This window comes from Rhagoletis zephyria, unplaced genomic scaffold, assembly GCF_001687245.7.
Source record: "Rhagoletis zephyria isolate East Lansing unplaced genomic scaffold, Rhagoletis_zephyria_1.1 Rzeph_scaffold_00092, whole genome shotgun sequence".
Taxonomy (NCBI): Eukaryota; Metazoa; Arthropoda; class Insecta; order Diptera; family Tephritidae; genus Rhagoletis; species Rhagoletis zephyria.
Genome location: NW_016157176.1, coordinates 153,296 through 172,313, shown reverse-complemented (window position 1 = coordinate 172,313; position 19,018 = coordinate 153,296). Strand labels below are relative to the sequence as shown.

The 19,018-nt window shown below is 32.8% G+C and overlaps 1 protein-coding gene across 8 annotated transcripts in view; it reads left to right on the top strand.

The window, feature by feature from the left end:
- Positions 1-11,031: 11,031 nt before the first annotated feature.
- The window catches only part of ctrip (E3 ubiquitin-protein ligase ctrip), a 65,266-nt gene continuing 57,279 nt past the window's right edge, over positions 11,032-19,018 (top strand). For 3 of the 8 annotated variants that reach the window (XM_017631106.1, XM_017631114.1, XM_017631099.1), the window contains exon 1: positions 11,035-11,899. The gene's annotated coding sequence lies outside the window, so the exon portion shown is untranslated. Of the gene's footprint in view, positions 11,900-19,018 lie in introns of all 8 variants that reach the window. The other 5 variants (XM_017631131.1, XM_017631124.1, XM_017631121.1 and 2 more) reach the window with 4 other exon arrangements.

Below are 19,018 nucleotides of genomic sequence, written 5' to 3'. Positions count from 1 at the left end.
GAGAAATTTTTGGGCGAAAGTTGCCGCCGTCGTCGCACTACTGTGCGAAAATTCGCGGTTCGTTGGTATTGTGTTTAAACGGTTATATGGCTTTTGTTAGACAAATTCACAACAAAAAAAAAAAAAATTCAAAATGGTCAAAATTCCGTGTCGCAATTATTTTTCATATGACTATATGTATGCACATAAGGGTGGTCCCTAAAAATCGAATGAACGATTTTTTCAGTCTCACCCCTTCAATCGGTAACACCACTGTCATAAATATCACATATAAATTTTGGTCCCGATTGGAGACGGTTAATTAATTATTTTTTTCATCTAATACCCAACGTCGATATTACCATAGTCGAAGATATCACATATAGTTTTTGGTCCCAATATCTTCAACAATGTTAGCATCGATTTTGGGTATTAGATGAAAAAAATATTAATTTTAATTTTTGAGTCTCCATAGAGGAATCTGAACTTTGCCCCCTGTGCGACACGTCTTAACCGTCTCCAATCTGATATAAAATTTTGCTCCCTACATTTAAGGACCACCGTAATGTACATATATAACTTTTTTGATATTGAGTGTTCTTCGCGCTCACTACATGTGTTTATACTCATTCCGATCCCATAAAGGTTGTTTCATTTTCGCTCAACTAAAATTTATGGGGAATGTACATATGTACATATTTGTACATATACTCCCTGCCCACCTTTAGTTCATACACTTTGAAATATTTCTGCTTCAAGATTGTATGAACTAAGTGTGAGGTGTATGAATTTAATAAAATAAGATTTAAAACTAGTAACTGCTTGCAAGGTAAGCGTCTGCGTACTTTTTTCATATTTTTCTTATTGACAGCAAATGTTGGCTTAATCTTAGAAATTGGGTTCTGGGAAGTTACTGGATATTTTTTTACTGTGGACAGCGTTGTCATAAGTCAAGATTTGTCTGGAAAATTAAGATTTTTCGGGCTGTTTTTTTATTAAAAATCTTAAAAAAAGATTTTTTAAAATGCAAAATTTTACACCGAAAATATCTTCAAAACGAACATTTTGTGTATTTCAAAGTTTAAGTTAAAATTTTTAACTTATTTATATTATCCTTGCTACATCATTAAAAGCAGCAAATGAAGGAAGACGTTAAATGAAATTTGAAATACCCTACAATATTATCTGCCTTCTTCTTTCGCACAGTAAAACATATACCCTAGGGCAGAGTTAGAGAGTGGAGGAAAAAAACAATCGGTCTTTTGTGTCACCTCTAGTTTAAATGACAACAATAGAAAATTTCAAGTAAACTCAAAATTGTTATGGAACTTCGAATTTTCTTAACTTTTGTACAAAGATTGAAGTTTGCACTTACTTAGTTTTTGATAGATAACGAGCTATTCTTTCATTAAAAAAGAACAAGTATAATTTTTAAACAAAAACACAAGCGACTTCAATTCTCATATAAAAATTGATCGATTTCTTCATGATCCAATGACCGGATCTAAACCAAATTAGTATGGGACCACCCTTGAGGTAATCGGTTCAAGCGGTCCCAAGTTATGCGGTAACATATATGGGAAAATCTAGAAAACAGGTAACCTTGGTGTTATTTAGCTTTATTTTCACTGTTGGAAACTATATCAAGCTGGTTGCTTTTGGATATAATTCATTGACGTATACTTGAAGCCTCAAAAAAAATTTGGATCAATTTGCTGCATAACTTTTGAATTATAGGTGTTTAAATAAAAAAAATAATGAATACAAGTAAATTTTTTTTTGTAATTTTGAAGAGGTGAAAAATTAATTATGTCATAACTTTTGAAGCACACCATATACTGATTTGAAATTTTATGTGCAATTAGTACTTTTGTGTACACTTCACATCTAGTAGGTAAGAAAAGTGTGCATTAAAAAATAACGAAATGGTAAGTAACTCAAAGTCTGTAATTCCACATTTCACAATTTTAAAAATTTTCGGTTTATCGTGTATAGTTTTTGAAGCATTTAAGTTTAAGAACTTTTTAAGTATGTATTGTATACTACAAACAATTACGAATAATTTGATACCTGAGCAAGAGCTGTGCTTTCAGAATAAACCAACTTTTAAAGATAAAATATTTTGCGATCTTGAGCGTAATTGTTATTCCAAAAACACTTTAATTAAAGGCACATTTGGAAAATACGTCGAAACGATCTAAATCTTTCTATAACTACTAGTCCTTATAAAATTACATATACCTGTAAAATGCTTAAAAAAATTTGTCTCTAGAAGTGTGTAAAAACCCTGATTTACAACTTTTAATGATGCTCCTTCTTTTAGTCAGAATATTTCGAGAATGGTATCAAAGCAACTTTTTTTCGACAAATGTTCTGATAGTTGCTCTTACTTAATTGGAGCCTTCTGAATTCAATGGCGTCCTAAGTTTTACCCTATTGGCTCCACTTTTCGAGATAGCGGGACTTGAAACGTTGCTTAAATTTTAACTATTTTATAAAAAAAGTCCCTGGGTTTTGAAGATATTTTACTAAAATTTTGCACATGACCGTTTTTTAATATTACCTTAACTATTCCATAAAATCATCGAAATCGGTTCACTAAAACATATAGCTCCCATACAACTGATTGATCAGAGACGTTGTTTTGCGTTATAACTCCTTCAATTAAACAGGTTAAAATTTAGTATAGGTTCAATTTAACATATAGCACGCATACAATTTATTATTCAGATACGAAGATAGAGTTATTGCGCAAAAACACATATCTGAGTAATCAGTTGTATTGGAGCTATATGTTAATGTTAACCTATTTCGATAATTTTAAGGAATAATTAAGGGAATATTAAAAAAGTGTTATGTGCAAAATTTTAGTAAAATAACTTCAAAACTGAGGGAGTTATTTATAAAATAGTAAAAATTTAATCAAATTTTCAAGTACCGTTATCTCGAAAACCGGAGCCAATCTGGTAAAACAAGGCGTGCCATTGAATTTAGAACATCCCAATTAAGTGAGTTCAACTTTCAAAATCTTTCCTCAAAGTTTACAACTTAAACAGCGTAATTTCAACCCAGCTTATTCTTTTGTTTTCTATTTCATGCTTATTCCTCGTCTGACTTGAAGCACTTGATGAAAATGAATTACACTTATATTAATCGATTTATTAAGAGATTACGAATAAAATGATATATAAATCATAGGTGTGCTCACAAATTTAAAAATTAAAATTATTTTTTTTAAGTGTACCTGTTTTTTAGATTTGCCCATATACATAAAAAAGTATTCACACGAATTGATTAACTCCTCCTTTTTTGAAGTCGGTCAGAACTTGCAAAATCTCGCGTCCCTATTTATATTTTCACCAGTGTATATATGTATACATATGTAATCTGTACTACAAATTTTGTAATGACACGAGGCAATATTCATTTTAAGTTTAAGTTGTTATAAAAATAGCTATATAACTCGAAATTGGTAATTTTTTCAACCAACATAATAAGGATTGTTTACAGCCGTAAAGCCAATATCGACATTTGTGTTTCTTTTTAGGTATTTTTACATGAAGATGGGATCGAACAGATTTTTTAGCTTTAAAATCTTTTTACGTTTTTTTTTGGGAAAATATTAAAATTTTTAGGGGACTTTCTCTGGCAACCCTGACTGTGGATAACCCAGACAGCCAGCTTAAATAATTGGCAGTGTCGACATTTTGTCGCAAGAAAGTTTTCATACAAGAGTAATCAACTGTGTCGCAAGTTGGCAAATTTTGAACAATTTCGCGGCGCTTCGTGAATCCATACAGCTTGATTTTGCAACAGGAGTACTTACAACAAATTCTGTCTGCAGCAACAATAAGAAGCTAAACTGGATTATGATTTTGTAAACAATATCCTCACAAAGCCAACAATGAAGCTTCTATTCCTATACACATGTATGTATGTATGTATATATGGGAGGTTCCATGGGAAACTGAACCTCAGTGCAAAAATTATTTTCTTTATAAAACTAACAAACGTGTGGATATGGCATTTGTAAAAATCTTAAATCAACAAAAAAAAAATTAAAGCTTTAAATGCAGTGTTGTTACCTTATTTACGTTTTTAAATCGATTTCTAAGTAAATTTTTTGAGTGAGTTTAAAGTAGGTTGTGTTGAAAGTACTGTCGAATAATTTGCTATTCATAATTCATGTGTTTGGTAAGAAAAAACATATCAATCAAAAACTGAATTTTGAAGTTTTTATTAGTTTCGACTTTTTGAATTTCAGCGACGATGTTGGTTATATACGTCTTTTTGCATTTCAGGTGACGATATATCTGCTCCGAAAACAGATTTTTTTTGTCCCATCCGTGACAGAATAAATAACGCAGATTTTTTCCATATAAAAGTAAGCTGGAATTTTTTTCGTATTTTGTAATAACTCGTATAATCGTCAATTAGATGTATGTACAAATCTCCCACGCTGACGGTGGAATTGCCCATATGTACATACATACATATAAGTGAAGCGAAAAGTAAATCCAGTTTAATTTGGGGAGTCTGGATCAATGTTTCATTTATTACGGCTGTTGTCGTCTCTACAGAATCTGGATCCAGAGTTCAGCCATATTAAGTCCATGTTTCTTTTCTTGTTTGCCAGTGCTTTTGTGTGTTTGCTCTCATTCACATTCGGTAGATATGGGTATATATGGATACATAAATGCTTGCCATTTTCAGAGAACTTTACTTGACTCATGTAGGTACAAACTACATAGTACATGCATATTTATCTGTATGTGTGTTTATATGTAAATATATAGGTACTTCGTCTCCTTGATTGACTTGAGCAATTGAGTGGGGTCACTGCGTAATACTCTCCGACATAATGTAAGTATGTTGCTGCTCTCCAAATGTCTTTCGTATTAGGGGTAGCGTTGCCGTTTTGCTTAAATTTAAGCAAAATTGCTTAAGTTTTTCCTGCGTGTTAAAATGTTAAACTTTTCTTCGTTTTGCTAAATATTTTTGTCTAAATAGTCAAAAAGGATAATTTTTCTCAAAAATTCATAGTCACAAGAGTTTTTCAAATTTATTTTAGGGAGACTGTCATCCAGATCCCACATAAAGTTCCAGCAAATGTTGCTCTACGCAATTCTCGATCTGCAGTCGTCGCATTTTCAAACCTCCAAGTGTACTTCTGCCATGAAATCGCTTCCCATAAAAACCATTTGCCTTTTGGAGGCGACCTAAAACTTTAGGTCCCTTCATTTGCGTGACAAGATCAACACATTCAAAAAGCTAGCGAAAGGGCAGATGAATATTATAGGAGTATGTATGTGTTGAAAGCCTGAAAGAATATGTAATAGCTTTCAAATTTAGGCCCGATTTGAGATGTCCTACTTAAGTAGAGATTGTTGATTAATTTCCACTATTCATTTTCAGATCATACATTTAGTCTGCACTTAAATGGCCAATTTTGCTATTTAAATATGAGATATGCAACCCTGTGTTTATACCAAACAACCAAGATTGATTGGTAGGTTGTTAAATCAATCCCACCTAAAACAATTAGCTGTTCAGCAGAAAATGTAAACAAACAAGAAAATGCAAAAACAATTTCAAGGAATAAGCAGCAGTGCTGCTTATCCATCCTTACTTTTGACGACAAAACTTAGCCTTAGAGAGCCCTTACTTACTGACTTGCTTACTTTTTATTTCTCTAACCAATTTAAGTACCAAGCTCAGGATGAAACAAACAGTAGCTCCAAGAATTTTCGTTTTAATAAGACCCGTTAAATAAGTTACTTAATTTTAACGGGATTTGTTAAACTTTTGGAAATATTGTTAAACTTTATTTGGCGGATGTGGCAACACTGATTGGGGGTCTACTACTTCTTCGCTCTCCATTTGCTATTAACATTGCCTTGTTCGTCAGCTTTCATTTTGGTTATGCAGTTTTGGTTTAATTTAGGATTTTTTTGCTAATTTCATTTTCGACTCATTCGCATTTAACTGGTTTGGTAATGGGCATGGACAGTTTGCTTTATTTGTTGCTTCTATGTTAAACGTTGTTTCACTCACCAATGCATAGATAGTACCGTTCAGATAAAAGTTATCACATTATACTTAACTTATACAATATTTAATAAATTCGCATGAAAATAGGACATTTCATTGCATAAAGTAATTTTTTTAACTTTTAAACTGTATTTAATTATAAAAATGCCCTTGCTATGTATTTGAAGTATTAGGGTATACCCTGAAAATTTTCGTTTTATGGAAAATATCCAACTCTGCATGCTATTAAATAAACCAAAGTACTTTAGTACTTGACTATTATGAATCCAAAAAATTGAATCAAGTTGAAAATATTAACTACAGAAGCTTGGAACATATGTAGGTTCATTATTCTTGATCCAAAAAATAAAAATCATAAAATAATGGTTAAATTTGATCAGAAAAGTTAAAATCCAATTTTAATGGTTAAATCATGATTTTTATTATAAAGATCATAACCACTACGGCCCCTGAATAATTGTGAAAATGTTTTCAAATTTGTGTACAAAGTTTTAAATGCGTACTTATGCATACATAAATATGTACGTACATATTTAGTACATTTAAATCAAAATTTTTCAGGCCATGTTTTAATGTTTATAATACAATTTTTTTAATAACATATTTTGAAATTTGAATTTAACAACATACATATGTATATAGTGGTAAGTTTCTTTGACTTGTACTGTATATGCTACATGCACACATTTACTAATTTTTTATGAGGCTTGTTGAAGTAGTATCCATTATCTGCATTTGCTTTTTACAGTTTTTCAATAACTGTGCTGAACACGATAACAAGAAACTTATCGAAAAAATACACGTGACCACAGTAATTAAATTGTAGCGTTGACAAAAATGTATCTACATATCGCACACCGTCTTCTATAGAGTCACAACTCAAAATAATACGTTTGTCAGAAAATGCGAGAAACTATTTCTTAGCACATGATAATCATATGGGCAAGAGCGACTTTACGTTAGGTTTTTTTTTTAACAAATTATAACAAAAATTTGCTCCAGCTTTTGCTGAAAGGTAAAATAAGCTCTGCATACATTTTTAGTGCATAATCTCAAAAATGGCAAATTTTGAGTTGTGACTCTTTTGAAGACGGTGTGCGATATGTAGCCTGTAATAATATAATTTCCCAAATTTCATTTTGTTTTTGCCCTCCGCTGGTTAATATGTAAATTTGATTATTACATACAGGAACCATTCTCTACATTTATTATATCTTTAATAGAACTGCAATCGTATTATTACTTTAATCAAATATTTTAAGCTATAAGAGGAAGAAAAATACAACCGAATTCATCAGGTTCTTCTGTCTATATTCGTCCGTCTGTATGTTTGAACGCAAATTTAAGTAGCTCAGGAACCATGAACATTTTCTTATCAAACATTTAAGGTACTTCAAGAAAATCATCAACATCAGTGCTCTATAAAATAGGTATAAATATCATCTCTGAAAAAAATGGAGTTAAACAGTGAAGATTTTCATGCGATTATTTGCGAAAATTTTCGACGGGTATTAACAAGAAAAGAATAACTATAAGGCGATCAAGCGCAATCCTTCCCTGCAAAAATCGTTGGACCATGTAGTCTATTTGTGGTAAATTGGAGTACTTACAAAAGTGTTCCTCTGTCATGCTGTAGCGGACCAACTCGTGTCTCTGCGCCAGCTTATTGTTTGTTATCCGATCACTGCTCGTGTTTTAACGAAATGTGATTGAAGTTGAGCATTTGAAAGCACATTTGCATGTCTGGCTGTAGCTGAACGTGTAGAGATGCTCGCTGTTAGTTCTTAGCTCCCAGCATGTTCGGGTTCGAATGCCGTCAGAGGCAACATGTAATTTTTAATTTTTGTCTTGGTTTTTATTAATTTCGAAAAAGCATTTGAGAAGTGAAGAACAAAAGCGTGTACAAACGAAAAAATATAACAACAATGCCATTGTTAATATGTTGGAGTAGTTTTGTGCTACTCTGATGTAATGCAGGGATGGAGTATATGGTCCTGCCCTAGGACATCGCAATGTTAATTGGACCATATTTTTTATATGAATTGTGGTTAATTTTGGGAATACTCTTTGGTCCTTAGGGAGTACTCTTTACACGCATGCATGGAGTATTCGCGATTTTTGCAGGGCTTTAGTACCCTTAACAAACTGCTACAATGAATTTTCTCGCTGTTCTCTCACTGATAAATTGCGTTACGGTCGTTCAAAATCAGTTGTGCCTGAAAAAATATTGATGCTGTCCGTGAAATGATAGAGGAAGATCGCCATGTCACGTACCGTGATAATAAGGCATCCTTGGGCATTAGTATGACGAGCATCAAAAAGATATTGCATGATCACTTTGTGGTAAAGAAGGTGTGTTCGCGTTGGATCCCACACAATTTAAAAAACCCTCAAAAAGAGGCTTGTGGTTGTCTCGTGCCAATTGATGTAAGAAAATGCTGAAACGAATGCAAAAGAGTACTCAATATCATGGAGAAACAATAAAACCATTTTCAGCCACTAATGTTAATATGTCGTCCCCTCGTATATGTAGCTTCATGTTGCCAATATGCTTCGAGCTTTTTCACCTCGAGATTGTATATGGACTTTGACAGATTTTTCACGCTAAATAAGAACAGAGTACTATGCTTAAGCTGGGCCCGAATTGCGGCATCCGTAATCGAATAAAATTCGAATCGAAATTTCTTTTTGAGATTACGGCATTCGATATCGAATTCGTTTTATCAATTTAAATTGTATTGGAGAGAAAACAGCTGTCGTTTAATTTCATTCGATTCAAATCGAGTTTTATTTTTAGAGCGGTAACTCATAGTTTTCTCTATTTCTAGCTTTTGATTTTCTCAAAACCCAATTGCCAGCAGTTCGTATAAATTTCATATACATACATACTTATGTGCGTATGTATGTATATAACTACTATATACTTATGTACAATGCTCATATTTCCTGTGCCGACAGGTAACTAATACATATATGTAGGTCGAATATAATTTCCGCTAAAGTGCGTTATAGGTCTTTTCCTCTAGAAAATAAACGTGCAAACGGCGTAATTTGTATGTATGTATTATGTATATCCGTTTGTTCTGTAATCTAGGTAAGTGCATATGTACATTTATAAAATTCATGTTAATAAATTTCCTTTGGTTATCAGCACATGCAACTGTTTTTACTTTTCTTACCTATAAAAGTACTGCGCACTTTCACACAGCCATCGCTGAGCGCCGTATTCCAGCAAACAATGACAAAAATTATAGGTCGAGAATATAAGAGTGACTTAAAACGCAGTTTGTTGACCCCATTCTGAAAATGAGAAACGACTCGAATGTGTTTCGGGGTCGTACCCGGGGTGAAATCGGCCGACCACATGCGGCGGAGCGTAGAAGTGCTGGAATGAAGACACATTGCAAGGGAACAAGGGTTACTTCTACATACATACACTGACTGCTGTGTACCTACTAAATGTGTTCAGTGTGTAAATTATTGAAATCTGTCGAACCTACGGCCGACAGACAAACAAACACATAACAAGAGTAGCTGGTATTGATTTGTTGAAAGCAGGCGAGATCATTCTTATAAATCACTTTGATTACTTGGCTAAATGAAAACAAATGTGAATATTTATTTATAATATTTGCTTGGCAAACAAAGCATCCATGTGTATCCATTTTATCAGTTTGCTCGCGTTTTCTTAATTTTTTTTTTTTTAATGTACATGTGCCCATGAAATGTTGATTTGCAAGGTTGTTGCTGGTTATCGGAGAAACGTTGTCATTTGTTTGGCTGTTTACACTCAGGTCAAACAAATCTCCGCTTCAATACACCTTTTTTCTGCCAACGCATAAAGATTTTTGATGCTCTCTTCCTAAAGTAATCACTATACATACATATGTACATATGTATATTTACGTACACGCACACACTTGCCAGCAGATAAAACTCACATATCGGCAGGGGTAAGGTGAATGCAGGCTGTTCTCTCGGGAACAAAGGCTAACAAAACCAGAACCAACCGCACGTTAGGCACTTAGCACCGATAACCACCCAGCACAAAGATGTGGGATACACAATTATATTCATACTTACTAGATATATGTATGTAAATATACTTTTTATGTTTCTATATACAGTTGTCCACAAAACAATAGGAGTGCGATATTTTGACCAGGTTTGGATATTTGTCTTGTGTTTATTTAATGTTTATTATTTTTTATAGAAGTCTAGCCGGCTATACAACAAACACCATATGTACAACAACAAAATACACTACAGAAAAAATATTTTTAACCAGATAACCTGATATGNATATTTGTCTTGTGTTTATTTAATGTTTATTATTTTTTATAGAAGTCTAGCCGGCTATACAACAAACACCATATGTACAGCAACAAAATACACTACAGAAAAAATATTTTTAACCAGATAACCTGATATGCAGGTAAGCGTGAACAAAACACAGTATGTTCGACAAAAAAAAAGCAAAAAAAAGTTGCAAAAAATCAATGGAACTTTTTAGCAGCTTGAAACTTGCACTTTATTATTCTAGCATTAAATGGGCTACAAAACTGCATACCAAAACATTTTCTAAAGATTCTGATTAAAAAATTTGAAATTTGGGTGAAAATTTGCGAAATTTGTATAATTCTTTTTCAAAGTTTCAAATCTGAATTTATATGGTGTTTGTTGTGTAACCAGCTAAACTTTTATAAACAAAATAATAAACCTTAAATAAACAAGACAAATGAGCAAAACTGGTCAAAACATCGCACTGCTATTATTTTGTGGACAAATGTATGTAAATATATAGATACGTATAAGCACATGCGAAAACCTCGCGTATGAACATGTGCCCTGAGTAGAGCATAGACGAGTGCCTCCTGAGCACTCGTGGTTGTGAGAGTTGAGTGAACTGCTTGAAATTACTTGATATAGCGTTAACAATTTTCCAAATGGCAGCATGTGGACAAGTTATGTGAGCGAGAGAGTCTCGTCTCGAATCGACTCGAGTCGCATGTCCAAGCCCGTGAGCCCAATTCAACGTGAACGGTCTGTGCTTTTGAGGTAGCAAGCAAAAACGATTTTTGCTTTCAGTCTATATTTTGAACTCGGTGCGGTAACAACTTGGAAAATAAGTGCAGTATCAACGGTTGTATATACATGTGTGTCTACATATATGTATAATAATTTAAAGAAAATATTTTACTCTTTGCTGTGTGTGGTGATGGCCATTTCTGTTATTGGGACGTGGAACAGCAACTGACGGAGCAAGGGCGAGGAGAGATACCTATATATAAACTGTGGAGGTAGAAAACATGTTGTTGTTTATGCACCCGTTCTATCGTATATAGCAAAAGCAATAAACTCTTCACTCTCGCAAACAGTGAAAAAAATGATTGTCGATAAAGTCAAAGGCAGCACGGAACGTCGACGACAGTGCAGGGAAGAAAAGACGATGGTGAAGCAGTGCACATACAAATGTATATGAATTTGAATGTACATACATTTGTGAATACATGCACAAAGTATATCAAAGCACATATGTAAAATACCATAATGAACAATATGCATATAAAGTATATGGATACAATATATCAGCACAAAATTATAAAAACTATTGAGTTAACACGTACAACTTGTGAATATTACATTGGAAAAGAATTGAACTAAAAAATTAAAAAAAACGTATAATTTATTGTAGCTATAAACGAACCATTGCAACAATACATAAATTAAGCCCAATATTGTTTCGTAATTAAATTGTAACCGCAGTAGTTTCTTCGGTATTTGTGAAAAATTCTACGGGTACTTACATGTAGTACATAACAACGAGTAGCAGACGAAGAATTCGACGAGCACCTTTTAAGTGAAAAATGTAAGGAAATATTTAAATGCATTAAATAAGCTAGAAAGATAATATTAAACAAGAATATTTACTAAGTTAGAATCTCATCGAGAGTCACTAATTTAAATTATAAATCTATTTAAATAAACTTATACACAATTCTGCATACTGCATAGAAACGTAGGCAGGCAGACAAGCTGGAGCAGTTAGGTGGAGTAGATAAGTTAAGCTGGGGTGAGGTGAGATAAGTAAATAATTTTAAAGTACATATTATTGTATGTCTGTGCTGCGTGTGTATACATGTGCCTTCAGTGGGTACATTTGTATTTTTATTACATGCATACATACATATGTACATTATTTTATTATATACTCCTGCATATGTACATACATATGTATGTATATATGTACTTACGTATTGTTGGTTTTGCTACAATATGTCTATTATAGTTATATATAATACAAATACGACATTTTGCTGTGCTGAGGCGCTCGCTCGCTTGCCTGCGCCTCTCTACTCCCCCAACAAAGCTACATTTTCGTTTTCATTGGTTTGACTGTTGCTGTTTCTGTCAGTATTGTCGTACCACATCGCCATCGCCATCGCAATCATCACAAGCAACAGCGAACAGCAGACATCGTTTTCTATTTTATTTTAATTTTTCTTTGCTTTGTGGTGCGCAGCTGCCATTACTTGAACATCGATTTTATATTTAGTAGAAAATTTTATTTTTTTCGCTATGCTTTGCAATTAGCATATGATAAAAATGTGTATCAACAAGAAAGTGCTCCTATTGAAATTGCACTTCGCGACCGGAAACGGATATGCGTTTTTTGTAAAATTCTAAGCAATACACTTGCGTGAAGTTTTGTATACATAAACACATATGTACTATACATACATATTTGGTAGAGAAACCATTGTGTAGAAGAAACTCCATTTTGAAAAAAACCCGAGTTTGCAGTTGCTTTTAAAAGAAGTAAAAACGCACAAGTAATTGTGAAATACTACATACATATGTATAAACATACATGCTCGCATACATAGGCCTTTTGAAAATTCTAGAATCTACCATCATGCTTAATCTGTTTTGCTACATCAATAAACAAATACGTAATATTGTAAATTTGTTTAGGAAATTCAAAATTAATAACATCAGTTTCTTTTAATCAAACAAAATGCAAACTAGTTGAAATAAGATAGAAAAAGGAATGCTGCTTATCTTGAATTTGAACTTAATATCGCTTTGTGATTATTATTGTGGGTAGTTACAGTATCGGACAAAACATTTGCAACTGGAACACAGCCCTGGGAATATTGTCTCTCACAAAGCCGTTTTTTCTCTGAAATAGTTTTTGTTTCTTGTTTTGGGCGCTAGAGTATTTCACTAANTGTACATATGTATATTTATATTTTAAGTCCCATAGATCTTCTCGTTATTAATTATTTAATAAGAATATGGTAGTTCGAGCACTTTTTTCTGATTGCAAGTATAAAGGATGCGTATGAAAAGTATTTTACCTTTTAATTAGATTCTAAAAATTTCCATACGATTTAAAGTTTCTTATAAATAAAATGTTTGTTTGTTTATACACTATAAACAATAGTGCTAAATTGAGCTGTTAGTGGTTACCTTAATGAAGTTAAGACTAAAGATATAGCTAATGTTTTGGATTTTTTTTGTTTATTTGTGTCTGATGTGTTGTATTAAATCCTTTTCAGTCTAATTTGGACATTTGGATGTCCCAGAGGACAGCTAAGATCCTAATCGGATTTAATACGGATCTAAGCCCATTTCCCTTTCAGAATTTGTTAGATAATTGTTTTTGTTAATAGATTTGTTGCTGTTGTGATTATTTTAACTTTTCCTCGCTGACTTTCTACCTTAGGCGGTTTTCGGTGTTTTGTTGACGAGGAATGGACTGTATGGAAGAAGACAAAAAATAGCTTTTATCATTCTTTTATCAATGGGCGGGCGGGGCACCTCCCACACCTTTTTTTTAGAGAGGACATGAACCGCCATTGCCAAAGCGGCAACCTCCGACCACATAGGCCTCCGCCTAAAATCACAATTTTCTATTGCGTCCACAGTATTTTTGAACTTAATCCTTCCTGCGTAGGTGGCCTGCGGCCGCGCTTTGGGAGTAAGACCTTTACTAAGTAGAGTTCTCTTTTCTGTGTTGCCGTATATATTAAATGTGTTGTCAAGGGTATATTAAATGTCTTGTACAAAAGAATATTCAGCCTTTTCTAAGCGAAAAAGTGCAAGTTAAAATTGCGATTTTTGGTAATTTTTCTAAGGGGTCCCTGGGACCCGTAGTGGGTCAGGTGATCTGGGGTTGCATTTTTGTCAATGGCGGTTTATACCCTCTCCAAAAAGGGGGGTTGGAGGTACCACGCTCACTCCCCTTTCGCCCACCGGCCCTATTACGACCGGCTCTTATTGGAAAGTCAACCCCTAGATTTTGACAAGTTTTAACATATTTTATTTGGTCTTTAGCAAAACCCGTGCAAATCCAAGTTTCAAACTTTATGCAAAAAAATTGGTGTTAAAAAAATTCAACAAACTTTCTTAAAAATTTCGATATTTTTTAATTAGATTTCCCCGAAAGACTCTGCATACGCAGTTTTGCAGCCCATTGAATTCTAGTAGAATAAAGTACAAGTTTTAAATCGCTAAAAATTACTGTTTGTTTTTTTTAGAATTGAATTGAAGAAATAAAGCTTCATTAAAAACCAGTTTTCGTAACTTAATATACTCATATTTCCTAAAGAAATATTTTATTAAGACGGAGCGAAAATCTATGGAAAAGTACAAAGGAGTTATTTATATTTTGGATTGATCTTCGGCTATATTCTCTCGGAAAAAAGCTTTGAGAATATATATATATATATATATATATATAAGTTGAGAGATTTAGATTATAAATTAACTCTTTTGCGAGTGACTTCTGTATTTACCGCACATAAACTAAGCGACAAATGAAAGTGTACACCTTCTTCTAATATAATATTCACAATTATTTTCATGAAAAATTTTGAAAATGTAGTTCATTGTATAATATAAACTATATTAATAAAAGTTTTACGCTTTATATAAAGTTCACAAAAATTCAAAAAGTTTTCATCAATATTATCAACTTTTTTCAGAATTTCTAGAAAATTAAATTTTAGTCTAATGAAGTGCAAGATTCAACAGCCAAAAAAATGGGGTAGATTTTTGAANCTCCTAAAGAAATATTTTATTATTAGGAGCGAAAATCTATGGAAAAGTACAAAAGGGTTATTTATATTTTTTGGATTGATCTTCGGCTATATTCTCTCGGAAAAAAGCTTTGAGAATATATATATATATATATATATATAAAGTTGAGAGATTTCGATTATAAACTAACTCTTTTGCGAGTGACTTCTGTATTTACCGCACATAAACTACACGACAAAATGAAAGTGTACACCTTCTTTTAATATAATATTCACAATTATTTTCATGAAAAATTTTGTACATGAGTTATGGAAATGTAGTTCATTTTATAATATAAACTATATTAATAAAAGTTTTACGCTTTATATAAAGTTCACAAAAATGCAAAAAGTTTTCATCAATATTATCAACTTTTTTCAGAATTTCTAGAAAATTAAATTTTAGTCTAATGAAGTGCAAGATTCAACAGCCAAAAAAATGGGGTAGATTTTTGAAATTTTTTTTGGTGACTGCTTTCGCGTTTTTTTTTATGTAAAAAGTTCAATTTACAAAAACTAACGTTTTTTTTTTTTTATTTGTTGCCAACAGTTTCCCGATTTGTATTTCAAAAGAACTCCATGCTTATATGGAAAAACGTGCAAAAATCCGTCACCAAGAAAACATTCTGAAAGATCTACGGGAGCCAGTTGAAACTTGCGTTTCATTAGAATGAGATTGAATGGGCTACGAAACTGCATACTCGGAAATCTTAGAAATTCTGAATAAAAAGCTTAAAATTTTGATGAGCATTTTTTGATTTTTTCTGAACTGTGAAGTGTGAAACTTTGACTTCTATCGTTTATGTTATAGGACTAAATATATATTTTTTTTTGACAATTAATGCAAAAATTTTTTGATTAAAATAATCGTGAATTTTATATTAGAATAAGGCGTGCACTTTCATTTGTTGCCTAGTGTACATATCTCCATGTGTATGTATGTATGTGTAAACATAGGAATGTGAATTCACGGAACTGTTCACTATGTATGTATATAAACTTTTACGAAGAGAGTAACATGAAAAAAGTTAATACATTGTACTTACAATAGTTTGTCTCTAAATTATTGACTTTAATTTAACCACTCTTTCTAGATCTTTAATTGTCGTGCTATAGCCGAGTCAAAACTTTTTGCGTCTTATCACTTACATACATATGTACTCGTATATACATATGTATGTAATACATGCCTACATATGTACATACATAATAATAATAATAGATTGGCGCTTACACATATTTTAGCGTTTGGCCGAGCTTCTCCTCCGACTTGTGGCGTGCGCCTTGATGTTGTCACACAAAGCGGAGGGACCTACAGTTTTACGCCGACTCCGAACGGCGATTTTATTTTTACGAGAAGCTGTTTTTCATGGCAGAAATACACTCGGTGGTTTGCCATTGCCTGCCGAGAGACGACGGCTGTTAAGAAAAAACCTTTTTCTATATTTTTTTGCGATGTTGCTTTGACCAGGGCTTGAACCCAGGCGTTGCGGAGTGGAAGCGCGCACTGCTTACCACTACACCACAGCGGCCGACCATGTACATACATATGCATATTCATTTATCTACCAGCTAACCTTAAAGTACATAAGTTTGCCTTAGCGCTTCATTTTCTTAACTACTCGGATTCCCAACTACCACTTTTTGTACTCTCATCTCAACAAAGGGCTATGATTATCTATGGTATGTAACTGTTGCTGTCGGCCGCTGTGGTGTAGTGGTAAGCAGTGCGCGCTTTCACTCATCAGCACCTGGGTTCAAGCCTTGGTCAAAGCAACATCGCAAAAAAATATAGAAAAAGGTTTTTTCTTAACAGCTGTCGTCCCTCGGCGGGCAATGGCAAACCTCCGAGTGCCATGAAAAACAGCTTCTCATAAAAATACAATCGCCGTTCGGAGTCGGCGTAGAACTGTAGGTCCCTCCGCTTTGTGTGACAACATCAAGGCGCACACCACAAGTCGGAGGAGAAGCTCGGCCAAACACTAACATATGTGTAAGCGCCAATCTATTATTATTATGTAACTGTTGCTGTAGCTTTTCTGGTTTTATATACAAAACGTTTTGGTGGACCTTTTTTTGTTGCTACGGCCATAGCCACTGTGGGATTTGAAATTATTTGATAAACAAAAACTATTTTGCTCTCACAAAGGTTCAGAGTTACCCTCTTTTGCAAATTCTGTTCGGGAATCAGCGTAGGAAACCAGGTAATCTTTACATTATTTTCTTTTCTCGAAAGCATTTGTTCTGACCTGTGCCAGGGCGTCAAGTTTTCACCTTCTTTTCTCAGCATCTTCACAGGCATATTACGTGCTCTTTCTTGGCACTCTGACAATGTTGCAATATTGCACACCGTCTTCAAAAGAGTCACAGGTTATATATGATATAAAACTGCATACTCAAAAAAATAAAAATAAAATCTGATTAAAAATTTGAAAATTTGGACGAAATTTCGCATAACTTTTATATTTTTTGCACAAAGTTTGAAATATAAATTTATATGGTTTTTGTTAGTTAATGAGCTATACTTTTATAAAAAAATTATAAATATTAAATAAATAAACGAAAATTAGGAAAAATTTGTTAAAATGGCGTGTCCCTATGTATTTTCCACCACTGTAAGATTATAAAGTAATTATGTAACTATTTTTATAAGACTCACATGTACATTAAAAAAAATAAAAAAATGATGAATACAAAGTTTCCACATATGCGAGAAATTCAAGCTTAATATTCTCACCTATTCTGCCGACTGTTTATTATACTTTTAAGCATATGTACATGTGTATAGCTACGGAAATAGGTATCTGTAAACTCACCAAGCACTTGAACAATTCTCATAAAATTTTATAAATTAAGAATAAAGGTTTATTAAATTCTTTGGTGTATTTATAGTCAAATGTGTATGCCATGTATGTTAATTATTCTTTTTCTATCTCACACATTATCATGCATTCCTCTTCGTTGTCTATAGTTTTCGTGAATTCAATGCATTCACTGATATTTCTATTTTTTCCTTCTTGTTTTTATTTTGCACTTCTTTTGTGGTGTCGTGTTATACGCTGCCAAGAGCTCCTCTGTCTATCAGTGCTATATCTGTCTATCTGTCTATTTGTCTATTTATCTACATATTTCATTTGCTGACTTCGATTGTTTCTTGGTGATAGACCATATTGTTGTTTAATTATTGTATGTAAGCAAATGCGTATGTACATTTATATGTGCGATATATCTACACATGTGCGTTTATCTACATAGTATATATGTACATTAATAAGTAAATATAGTACATATAGTACATGTCAGCGACAAAAATATGCATAACTTGAAGTTTTGATGATTTTATTTATTTATAATTTCCATACCAAATTTTTCTAATTTTTTATAGAAGTATAGGTAGCTCATTCAACAGCAAAAACTACAAGAATATTTTTATTTTTATTTCATACAGAGCTCGGGTGAAATGCAAGAAAAACGAGAAATTTTCATAGAAATTTTAAAATTTTCATAGAAATTTTAAAATTTTCAATTCGATCTCATTTCCGATTGAGCATGCAGTTTGTGGCCCATTAAATTTTACTAGAGTGTATGTTTCAAGTCGCTAAAAATTACCGTAGATTTTTGTTTTTTTTTGCCGAGGGTGTCGCGCATTTTCTTCCACATAACGCATGAACACAATCTTTTTTATATAAAATAAGCTATGCAACACCCTCAGCGAAAAAATTTAAAAATCAACCGTAATTTCTAAGAAACCGAATTGAAAAATTTAAAATTTAGATGAAAATTTCTGAAATTTTTCCGAGTTGTTGGAAAGTAAAAAAATTGATTCTTGTGATTCTGCTGTTAGATAAGAATATACAAAATTTGGTATGGAAAATATAAATAAATAAAATTATCAAAACGTCAGG